This window comes from Eurosta solidaginis, chromosome X (genome assembly GCF_040869045.1).
Source record: "Eurosta solidaginis isolate ZX-2024a chromosome X, ASM4086904v1, whole genome shotgun sequence".
Taxonomy (NCBI): Eukaryota; Metazoa; Arthropoda; class Insecta; order Diptera; family Tephritidae; genus Eurosta; species Eurosta solidaginis.
Window position 1 is genome coordinate 124,219,841 of NC_090324.1, and position 12,827 is coordinate 124,232,667.

Sequence of the window (12,827 nt, forward strand, 5' to 3'; positions counted from 1 at the left end):
CCCTATTTCAATGTACACAAAAAATCACGATATAAGCCCCCCGCTTATAAGCTTTTCCCGCTTAAAAGCACCGATTTTTTCTAAAGTTTTGCAATTTTCCCGCTTATAAGCACTGAATAAAAAAAATAATATTTTAAATCTTCTCATACACCAATTTATTTGGCATCTTACTAAATTTACTGTATTAACCATATTACTATTCATTTATCGATTCTATACATTCTTGCCTGCTACGGAGAATCTACTGACGAACATATAATTGCAGAAGCCTTCCCTGGAGAAAATTCAATAATAGAAGAATAGCCCGATGATGAATCTCCTAATAGTGTTGCAGATAGTATTCCAAGCCATAAGGAAGTCATTGATTCCCTTGCTACTATCCGTAGGGCACTTATGCCTGCAAATTAATTTATGCTCGAGCTCGATAAAATTGAGCAATACTATTTCCAACTCGCTAAATTGAACGTTCAGTCGAAAATTACAGACTTTTTTTTAAATAATTAACGAAATCGTACATGCATCATATTCAGTACTTATATGTAAGTACATATATAGAACCCAATGAATGATAAAAAACTCAGTATAACTGTTCATGTATTGATCTTGGTACACTTGAAATTATTTGTTTTAAATAAACGAATTATCAGTTGTTCCTTTTTAAATTGTTTGTGTTAGATGCACTGGTAATTGGGGATTTCAATATAAGCACAGTTAGTGCTTATAAGCGGGTGTTGGATATAAGCACAGTCAGCAGAGCCGTAGCGAGGGTGAGGCAACCGAGGCATTTGCCTCGGGCGCCAATAGAGTAGGAGCGCTGAATTTCGGTAATATTAAACAAAATTTCGTAGAAGTATTTTGAAAAAATATAATGAAAAATAGGCGTTCGTTTGCCAGGAATCCGCAAGGTACTCACTTGATCATCAGATTTGTAAAATTATTTCAAAAGTAATATGTATATGGGCGCCCTTTATTTTTAATGTATTGAAATTGAATGAATATTTAAATTAGAATGCTTATGATAGTCGATTAATTAATACATTTATTTGAAAGTTGTGATTACCGATAAAGCGCGCTCATGCGTGCATGTACAAAAAAAAGGTAAGTACATTTGCAAAAACTGGCAAAGTAATGTAATAAGAGCAAGAAATCTCGACAAATAGAACATTTCTTATAACATTAATGTAGGATAATATTAGGGAGTCGACTGTATATGCTTATAGCGGCGACACCTGTTTGTCAACAACCAGCTACTTACGTCCGAATAATTACATCGCTGATTGGTCGATTGCGCAACCCTTTCGCGTCGCTACGAATGTAACCGGTCAAATTCAAATTGTTATAGTTTCGATTAGAAAATCGTACCTGCAGAATTTTAAATAAATTAAATTCTAATTTAACTAAGTGAATAAATGAAAAAGTGTGTGAAAAAGGGCTCATATTTCTATCTTTAGACGGCAAGTTCAATACGATTTAGAAAATCGCGAGAAAATTTCGATTGGTACGTATAGTCATATTCACTCATGTCCGAGCCTGTGAAAAGAAAGAAAAGTGGAGCTGGAAATCGTAGAGATAAAAAAAAAGAAAAGAAGATGAAAAAAAATTGGCGAAAACTTTTGGAAAATGGTTTTCAAAACCCACAACAATGCACTCTTCAGATTTGGAAAATATTGGTAAGTAAATAAAATGGAATAAGGCAAATGTGTATTTAAAAAAAAAATCCTGACATTGCACTATGGTTTAAATGACCATGTTTTGCGGCCAAAAATCAACCAGCTAAGATATAGACTTTAATTTTGTACACACATATTTGACACCCCTAAAATTGATTTGATCACTGTTACGACTTTTTTCTGAAGAAATTTTTATAGTTGTAAACGTTAGGTGGTAACCCTACCTGTAAGTATTTTTGTTGGAACAGGAAGTAAAATGCCTACCAGCATATCTCACTCAAGTTTTAAATATTTCAAATTTGTGGCAACCCTGTAAAAAGTTCCTAGTGGCAACGATTAAGTAGGAGAGCTTGAAAGGTAGCTTATTCAAAAGTTCATCCAAATGAGTCAAGTTGTTTTCGTAATCATAACCCATATGCAAAAAAAATAAGTATAATAGGATTAGTTGGCAACCCTAGGTTGACAACTCAGGTGGCTATATCTTATACGAGAGTAGAAAGAGAACAAAAAAAAATGTATATTCGCAATGTATGGTATATTTACTATTCAGAGAGAATACAATTTTCCCAAAATTCGGAACTAAAAAAATCCACTTTTGGCTGCAGAACATGGTCACTTAAACCATAGCGCATTGCCCGACTCATTTTCCTTCCGAAACATTGACAAATAAATTTTATTACAGTATTATCAAATGATGTAATCCTAAAATCAACCCCAAAATTGGACGAGCCTCAGTTTTTAGAGATACGCCAAGTGTAACGTCTGAAAATGAAGACACGTTAGCTCATTCTGCTAGTATGGAAACATCGGATGATGTATCTATTGTCACTACCTCGGAACTGGACGTTTTGATAACATCGGAGAAAACTTCGAGTATAATACCGCCTTCAGATACTGTTGAGAGCATCGAAAAATCAGGATCAAAACAAGCGGACATTATTCCTGTCCTTCAACAAGTCATCAATTTCAACGAACCTTCATCCTGGCCGTGCATTACAGATAGCATGAGAATAACTCTGGTTTTGCATGGCCCAGATCAAGGAAAAAACATCGATTTCAGAAATATCGACAAAAAGGATGGCCGTCGATTTCTTCCTCAGTGGTTTCAGAAAGAAACGCCCAAGGGTGAAACTGTTGATAGAAATTGGATGATGTATTCTGAGAAAAAAATGCCATATTCTGCTTTTCCTGCCGCTTATTTGAATGTCAGTCATCTCAAATACCTGCAATCGTCAATCGTCATAAAGGGTTCTCGGATTGGAAAAAATTAGGTCGTATTGAAGACCACGAGAATTCATCAGATCATAGAAAATTTTTTCTCCAATGGAAAACTTTGGAAGCCAGATTGAGAAACTCAAAATGCATTGATGACAAACTGCAAAAAGAAATTTTTTAGAAAAGGAGCGATGGCGTTATATCCTTCGAGCTGTTTTAAATGCTATCATGTTATGTGCCAAAAACAATTTAGCGTTTCGAGGATCGACGACGGAAATCGGCACACAAGAATGTGGAGTGTGTTTGGATATCAGAGAACTGCTCAGCAAGTACGAAAAAACATTAAAAGAGCTCATCTCAGATCATAAAAAGGGAGCAGTTAACTATTTGTCACAAATTCAAAATGAGTTTATCAATTCATTAGGACAGAAAGTTCGGAACAAGATTTTATCAAGGTTAAGGATATCCAAGTATTATAGTTTGCTGTTTGATTGCACGCCGGATGCCTCTCACAACGAACAGTTGACAGAAATAATTCGTTAGGTCTAGATTGACAATGGGAAAGTCTCTATAGAAGAAAGTTTCATTGACTTCATTTGCACGGAAGAAAAAACTGGCGAAGGATTGGCATCTGATATAATGAAGAAATTAGAAGAGGATAAGCTCGAAATTCAAAATGTGAGAGGTCGGGGTTACGACAATGGTGCTAATATGTCGGGTAAAAATTGTGGTGTGCAAGCACAAATACAGGAGAGAAATGATCTCGCGATTTTTGTACCAGTGCGAGTCACAGCCTCAATTTGGCAGGGTTCATTCCGCTTCAGTCAATGCAGCAATGAAACAGTTTTTCAAAATTGTGGAAAGCATCTTCAAGTTTTTTTCACTTTCTACAACTCGTTGGACCGTCCCCATGAAAACATTGAAGATTTCATTGAAAGGGCACTCGGACACACGATGGGCATCAAAAGCTAATGCCGTAAAATCATTGAATTCCCAAATTGAGGCAGTTCTTGGAGTACTTCAAGATATAATCGCCAATCCAAATAATCCTGACACCAAATCATCTGGCGAAAATCTGATCAAAAATATTGATTTAAGGTTTCTTCTTTTCCTCGACGTCTGGGATCAGATATTAAGTCGGGTTGATCGCGATTCGAAAGCTTTGCAAACGAAAAGTTTGACTTTGGAAAAAGCTGCACATTTGATTCAGGCTTTGAAAAATTCACTACAAGAACTTCGCGACAGAGAATTCAAAGAAAATTTTAAGCGTGTTTCTGCATTAGCTGCTAATCTACTAGCAAGCAAAGTCGTCAGCAAGCGGTCAAGGAAGAAGAAAAAATTGGAATTGTATGAAGGAGAAGACGACGCACCCGAAATTCCGGATAATCAAAAGTTTCTCATTGACATCAACGAGGCAGTTGATAGGTTCATAGTTGAAATCGACTGGAGGTATAAAAGGATAATGGATGTGGCCAATGATTTGGGATTTTTGTCTGGCGAGTCTTTGAAAAATATGAGTAGCACGGAAGTGAAAAAAGCGCAGAATTTATTGAGGAAATTTCAGATTTCAAGCACGCAGCTTTGTCAATCATCCCTGATCGTCTCGAATCCACGACTGTTATAGAACTACTCCAAATGTTTCAAGATTATGGTTTAAAAGCATCATCCCAAACGTTGAAACTGCTTTGAGAATTTTTTCGACGATTCCTGTAACAATCGCTACTTGTGAACGTAGCTTTAGAAAACTCAAACTCGTTAAGAATTATTTGAGATCAACAATGGGCCAAGAAAGATTGTCGAACTTGGCTATTTTATCGATAGAAAACGAAATTGCCAGTAAAATTGATTTCGACGATATTATTGACGAATTCGCTTATATTAAGTCAAGAAAAATTCACTTGTAAATGTTAGAAGAACATTTTTTAACACAGTATTGTATGGTGAATACTACAGTTTTAATAAATATATATATATGCATGAATAATTTGTTCAAAAAAATTTGCCATTTATTGTTATATAGCACAAGTTTTGTTGTCCTGCATTTTGACCACGGGGCGGGGGAATAACTAGCTTGCCTCAGGTGCCAAAAAAGCTCGCTACGGCACTGACAGTCAGTGCTTATAAGTGGGCTTTCTATTGAAGTGTAAAATCGAACGACACTTAAAACCATTAAATGCAACCCTGAATATGTATCCACTTTTCTACTGAATAAAAATGTTCTTACTTCCGGTTTGAATTACTACCGAATGTGTTGTGTCCTTTATTAAACTGCGTGGAATAATAAATTTACAACAGGTTATGGGCCTTAATACGCGAAATATTATTGATAAAGTTTAATAAAGTATATTCTCTAAACGGCTGAACATTTATTAAACGCAGATTGATTGTTTTTAACTGAATAACCAGTGATTTTTCCTCAACATGGTGACAAACGCAGTAACCTTTCCATTCGAAAAATTAAAAGGTCGCTAAAATTTCGACGTTTGGAAGAGCCACGCCAGATCCTATCTTGTAATAAAGAACTGCTGGAAGAAAGTTTAAACAGAACTACCCGCAGAACCTTTAGACAAGGATAAAGACAGCGATGAACGTGCACTAGCTGAAATAACCCTTATGATAGAGCCAAATAACATTTCACATATCGCAATGGCTACAACGGCTCATCAAGCATGGAAAGCATTATTTTCCGCATATGAAGACACCGGTCTTACGCGAAATGTGGAGTTATTAAAGCAACTAGTGCAGTGTAAACTTTCTAATTACGTATCAGTACACTTACTTACTTACTTAATTGGCGCTTAAACGTCTAAACGGTTATGGCCGTCCAACAAGGCGCGCCAGTCGCTCCTTCGCTCCGCCAACCGGCGCCAATTGGTCACACCAAGGGAGTTTAAATCGTTTTCCACCTGGTCCTTCCAACGGAGTGGGGGCCGCCCTCTACCTCTTCTTCCATAGGCGGGTTCCGATAGAAACACTTTCTTAGCCGGAGCATCATCTTTCATTCGCATAACATGGCCTAGCCAGCGCAGCCGCTGCGTTTTAATTTGCTGGACTATGCTGATGTCTGCGTATAGCTCGTACAGCTCATCATTAAATCTTCTTCGGTACTCGCCAACGCCAACGCGTAGAGGTCCATAAATCTTTCGAAGAACTTTTCTCTCGAACACTCCCAAAGCCGCTTCATCTGCTGTTGTCATGGTCCATGCTTCTGCCCCATATAGCAGGACGGGTACGATAAGTGACTTGTAGAGTATGATTTTCGTTCGCCGAGAGAGGACTTTACTTTTCAATTGCCTACCTAGTCCAAAGTAGCATTTATTGGCAAGATGGATTCTTCGCTGGATTTCAGTGCTGATGTTGTTGCTAGTGTTGATGCTGGTTCCCAAATAAACGAAGTCTTTTACTATTTCGAAATTATGGCTGCCAACAGTAGCGTGGTTGCCAAGGCGCATATGCGCTGACTCTTTGCTCGATGACAGCAGGTACTTCGTTTTGTCCTCATTCACCATCAAACCCATCTTTACCGCTACTTTTTCCAGCTTGGAGAAGCTTACTCCAAGCTGCTTACGTATCAGTACAGGAATATGTAAATTCGGTCGTGATGGCGTCACTTAAAGTGCAAAATGCCGGCCTCAACATCGACGAAGAGCTTACCGCATCGTTAATGTTGGCGGGACTACCAGACGAATTTCGTTCACTTGTATTAGCCGTCGAAAATACCAAAGATAAACTTACGATCGATAGCATAAAAACACTCTTGCACACTCTGAAATGGCTATGAATGGAAATAAAATTATGTTCGAAGGTAATGAGTGCAAAATTTACAATAGCAACAAAAAGTTGATAGCAACCGCAAATGTGGTGAATGGCTTGTATCGTCTAAATTGTGATACAGAATATAATCATGACTCGAAACCAACAATGAATTTTTTGCTCGCGATAATTATCAGCTATGGAATAGAAGAATGGGGCACATTTGCCCAGAGCATGACTTTGAAAAAGCAAGTACAGAAAATTGTGTGGTTTGTGTGCAAGGAAATCAAACACGTGCTTCCTTTAAAAGCAGTGGTAGTCGGGCAGAAAATTTGCTCGATTTAGTACACACAGACGTAATGGGTCCATTTGCAGAAAAGTCTTTCTCTGGCGCTAGTTGTTCGTAGTGCCTATTAAACACAAATCTGAAGTTTTTGACGAGTTCGTCAAATTCAAGAAACTCGCTGAGAATCAGTGTTCGCGCAAAATAAAAGTGATTCGTTCAGACAACGGCACCGAGTATATTAACGCAAAATTTAAGAACTTCTGTTTGTCGGAAGGTATTGTGCATCAAACCACCTCACCATATACTCTTGAGAAAAACGGAGTGGCTGAGCGGTTTAACCGAACAATAAGTGAAAGAGTGCGGTGCATGTTGATCGATTCCGAGTTAAATAAAAAATTTTGTGCTGAGGCTGCAAACACAGATGCGTACGTTTTGAATCGTATTCCATTCGCGGCAAACACAAAGAGCCCGTACGAAATAGGTACAAACAAGAAACCAAACCTAAAATTTTTTAAATTATTTGGCTGCAAAACCATGGTGCATGTGCCTCGGGAAAAACGAAAAAAGCTAGACGCCAAGTCTACTGAGTGCATCATGTTGGGTTATTGCATAAGATCCAAATCGTATAGATTGTTCAATCCTAAAACGCACAAAATCATAATAAGTGGGCATGTGGTTTTCTTTGAAAAGAAAGAGAAAAGCACGGATGAAATGAACTATATAGTTGACCTATCAGACGCGAGTGAACTACTTAACATTGGCAATTCAGAAGAGGCAGAGAGCAAAGAATCACCAACTGTTAATTGAAATAAAACATGATACCGATTGTGATAGTGAGTCGATCATAGTTGAGAATAGATGAGATAGCGATTCCACCACTGCAAGCAACAATACAGGGCGCGATAGTGACAATAAAGCAGAATCTGACTATTCTAGTTTTGAAAGTGCAAGTGACTCCGATGAAGTCGAAGTTTCGGATGATCATATTATAAGACGATCAAAAAGAATCGCAGCAGAAAGAGATGGTTAAAATTTTTGTGTAACCGGTTTTGTATCGAATGAACCTCAAAATCTAGAAGAGACAATGGCCGGCGAACATGCAAATGAGTGGAAAGCCGCTGTAAATAATGAATTGAACTTTCACCATTCGAACAATACATGGTGTTTGAGTGAACTGCCACCTGGTAAGAAAGCACTGAGATCCAGGTGGTTGTTTAAAACCAAAACAGACGCAAATGGTGCAGTAGTACGACGGAAAGCTAGAGTAGTGATCAAAGGGCGTAGTCAAATAAAGGGTACTGACTATGAGGATACGTTTGCTCCTGTAGTTAGGTACACCTCGGTGCATTTTTTCCTGGCGTTAGCTGCAAAATATGACATATTTATCCATCAGATGGGCAGTCACAGCATTTCTCAATGCTGAAATTAACGACGAGATTTATATGGTACAACCCAACGGATTTGATGATGGTTCTGGTCGTGTTTGTAAGCTATTAAAATCTTTATACGGACTGAAGCAATCAAGTCGATTGTGGAGTGAGAAATTCAATCATGTTTTGCTAAAGATAGGTCTTACCCGAAGTACCGTAGACCAATGTGTGTATTACACAGTACACAACAACGTAATTTTATTTGTTGCCGTATATGTCGACGAGGTACTTTTGTTTTCAAATGACGAATCTAACATGATTACGCTGAAAAAGCAACTTTCATCAGAATTTAAGATGAAAAATCTTGGCGAAGTATCATCAGTATTAGGTATGCGTATTACTAGAGACATTAAGAAAGGCACTATCGAAGTTGACCAGTCTCAATATATAACAGATATGTTGAATCACCAACTGAATTGAATCAGCGTTTGAGTGCCACAATGTGTCCTACTAACGAGTCTGAACAGCGTGATATGTCGAAAACCCCGTATATACAAGCCGTTGGGTGCTTATTGTTTGCCGTACAAATAACGCGGCCTGAAATCAGCTTTGCTGTAAACCTTCCCAGTCGTTTTTCAACAAATCCAGGAAAAGCACACTGCATTGCAGTGATGCGCGTAATGCGTTACATAAAGGGCACCATGAATTACAGCATTGTGTTTAGCAGAGAAGCCAGCAATCTTACTGGATATTGCGACGCAGATTGGGCTGGTGACGTCGATGAAAGTCGATCAACGACGGGCTATATATTTATGTTCCAGGGAGGTCCGATATCTGGGTGTACTCGACGACGGCGAACTGTTGCTCTATCTTCAACTGAAGCAGAATTCATGGCCATGATTCAAGAATCAACATGGCTAATGCGATTACAAGAAGAGTTGATGCCAAACACTTCCAGTGGCATGACTCTTTATTGCGATAATAAAAGTGCCATACAAGTGGCTTTGAACAATTCGTACTCACCTCGCACAAAACACGTTGATATTGAAGGTAAATTTATTCGTCAACACTTGGAAAATTAAGTTAATATACATACCAACCAACGACATGCTAGCAGACATCCTAACCAAAGGCATAATCAAGTTAAATCATATCAATATTTGTGAATCACTTAGATTCCAACAAAATTTAAAAAAAAAAATAATAATAAAATGCATCGTTTACAAATGAAATTAAAATATTAATTACAATTAATTATACTGTTTAAATTAATGATCTTAAATTAGCACGCAGCCAATATAATTAACGAAAAATATATTAATTAATCTTAAGAATAAAAAGATGTCGTTCAGGAAAAGTATTGAGGTGTCAAATCGAACGACACTTAAAACCATTAAATGCAACCCTGTATATGTATCCACTTTTCTACTGAATAAATACGTACTTACTTTCGGTTTGAATTACTACCGAATGTGTCGTGTCTTTTATTAAACTGCGTGGAATAATCAATTTACAACACTTTCTATATAAGCACTCCCCGCTCATAAGCACGGATTTTCGTGCATTTTCTACGGTGTTTATATCCGGGAAATACTGCATCTATATATTAATACGCTAACAAAATTTTCATACAATCAACTGATAGGCTGTTTTGCACAGTTAGCCTACGTAAAATCATATAAAAGTTGAACGAATCGATTCGTATGGATCAGACGCAGTGCATAGGCCTATTTTTGTTAACAAATATTACTCTATTCGTTTATAATGAATAGAAATTTTTTTTTGTAAATTCGAACAATCTCTGCAAATATCGAAATTTACTTTGGTGCACAAAAGTGCGCCATCTGTAGGAACAATTATGTTAGTGCTCTAAGACACAAACCTACATATTATGTACCAAACCCCGCTGAATTCGAAATTCGAAAATCTGCATAGTCGTGTTGCTCAAATGTTTAAACTACATACATATTCTTACGCGCCAAACGGTGAGAGAACTTCTCCCTCACTCATTTTCAGTTCGAATAAAATATTGTTTCCCCATTGATGCCAATTACCTATCTTGCTCTGTACCAAAATCCTTAAAAAGTTGTTCCAAAATAATAGTTAGCGCACAAAAAAACTTTAAAGAGAAATAATAATTTAACCGGCCCATTTTTTTTGACAAATTTTACTTACACGTAAATGCATAGTTCTTTGTTTAACAAATTCTTTGTTTTATTTTAGTTGCTTTCAAAAAAAAATGGAATCACAAATAATGAGTTAACTTTTGTTCAAACTCACTAAATTTATTTAAAACAATTAATTGCAAATTTGCCCCAAAATCTTTTTTGCATTTTCAGATTTTATGCTCATCTTAGATATGGACGTCTTAAAGTGAAAAAAAATAGATAAATTTGCTACAAAGATATAACATTAAAATTTGTATATTTTCATTTATACTAATTTATTTTGATATTTCTTATTTTATTTTATTATCTTTATTTCAACTTAGTTTATTACTATTTAAATGCAACTTGATTGAATGGAAAATTTCACGTTGTATATTAAACGAAAAAACGACCCAAAAATGTTTTCGATTTTACGTCGAAATATTGCATAAGCCGTATGCTACTCTAATATCTATATATTAATGTGCTAACAAAATTTCCATACAATAAATTGACAGGCGGTTTCGCATAGTTAGCATACGTAAAATCATATAAAAGTTATATGAATCGATTCGTATGTATCAGCCACAGTGCATAGGCCTATTTTTGTTAACAAATATTACTCTATTTGTTTTTAATTAATAGATAAAGTTTTTTGTAAATTCGAACAATCTCTTCAAAAATTGAAATTTATTTTCGTGCATAAAAGTGCGCCATCTGTAGGACCAATTATGTTAGTGCTCTAAAACACAAATCTACATATTCAGCCCAATTCTGAACATTTATTTTTTGAGATATTTTTCCCTTTTCCCATTTCCGCAATCACGAACACAAATTTCTTGGTAGTTTTTTTCCATTTCCCATTCCCGCTATCACAAACGAACTTCGAAAAAGGGGAAAAGTGTTTTGGGAGAAAAGAAGGCATCACGAACGCAATACAAAATTTGTATTGATTTGTTCGTTTTGGGAGTTAATTCCCTAAAGATTTTGAAGGGAGAAGAATATTATTTTATTAACAAATTAAAAATCATATACTTTTCTAGTAGTAATTTTAAATAAGAGAATTTGAAACATCACTCGAAAGAGCATCAAATAAGCAGCAAATTAACGAAAATAAAAAAATATAAGTTTTTTGTTTAATTGGTAACGTTTTTCAAGACGGTGCACCACCTAATTTTTATCAAAAATTATCAAAGGTGGTATCAAAAGACGCGTCTCGACCTCCGTTTGTAGAATCCGAATGCGAAAATATAAATTTTTATTTCTGTCAAAAGATATAAGCAAAAAATCGGTTCAAATGGTTCATGTGGTTGTTGTTTTTTGCCAGGCCGAAGGCCGCCAACGCAGAAAGGTGTTCTGTGCAAAACAAACTATGGATCGGGCCCCATATTTTGGAACCTCTCGGGGTCATTTTACGGTTTTTTGTAAATAACTTTCGACAAAAAAAATTTTTGATTTCCCTTTTCGGATTTTTAAAACAGAGGTCGAGACGCTTATTTTGATACCACCTTTGACAATTTTTCGTAAAAATCAGTTGGTGCACCGTCTTGTAAAACGTTGTCGTTTAATTTTTCAATTTACTTAAATAAAAAGCCTTTTTGTGTGTTCAAGGTCGAAGAAATCCACAAATAAACAACAACTAAAAGTACTCGTTACTTTAATGGAGGGTAGGCCGGACATAGCCCGAAATTGCAACAAAGGCGGCAAGGAAGAACTAGCTCGCTTCTGGAAACAGACAGAAATTGAATTGAATGCCGCAGGGCCACCAATGAAAACAATAAGCAATTGGAAAAAGGTTAATATTAGAGTATACAAAATGTATATAACAATTTCTTTATAAATAAAATGCTTTACCTTCTTTTTAGGTTTGGATCGACCAAAAAAATATGTGCGACAGAAAGCAGCGGCAAATGCTAAAGCGAGCAAAGCAACAGTTGGTGGTCCAAACACTCAGCAAGCCTTCTCGGATATAGAGGAAGCTATATATAGCGTCATATCCCTGAAGGACGATGTGGAAGGAGTCGAGGCGAAAAAATAGGGCTCCCCTCGACAAAAAAAATTGCTGAAGACGAGTCCGAATTTCCAATTGAGTATTTGGAAGTCCTGACTGATGACAACTTAGAGTTGCCATCCAGCCCACCAACCACCCCTCCACGGGCAACTCGTGAGCTACCGGAGCCCTCAAATGCGGCAAAAAGAAAGAGGAAGCCCACTAGATCTGCTGCAGATGCTCTCGAAGCGGAGCTTGGAGTTCAAAAAGAGCTTCTGGAAAATATTTCGCTAGCTGCCAACAGTATTGTTGTGCACAACGAAGTTGAAAAACGACATTTTGAGGCGATGGAGAGTCTTAAAATGCAGGAAATTGAGGAAATGCGGCGGCACAATG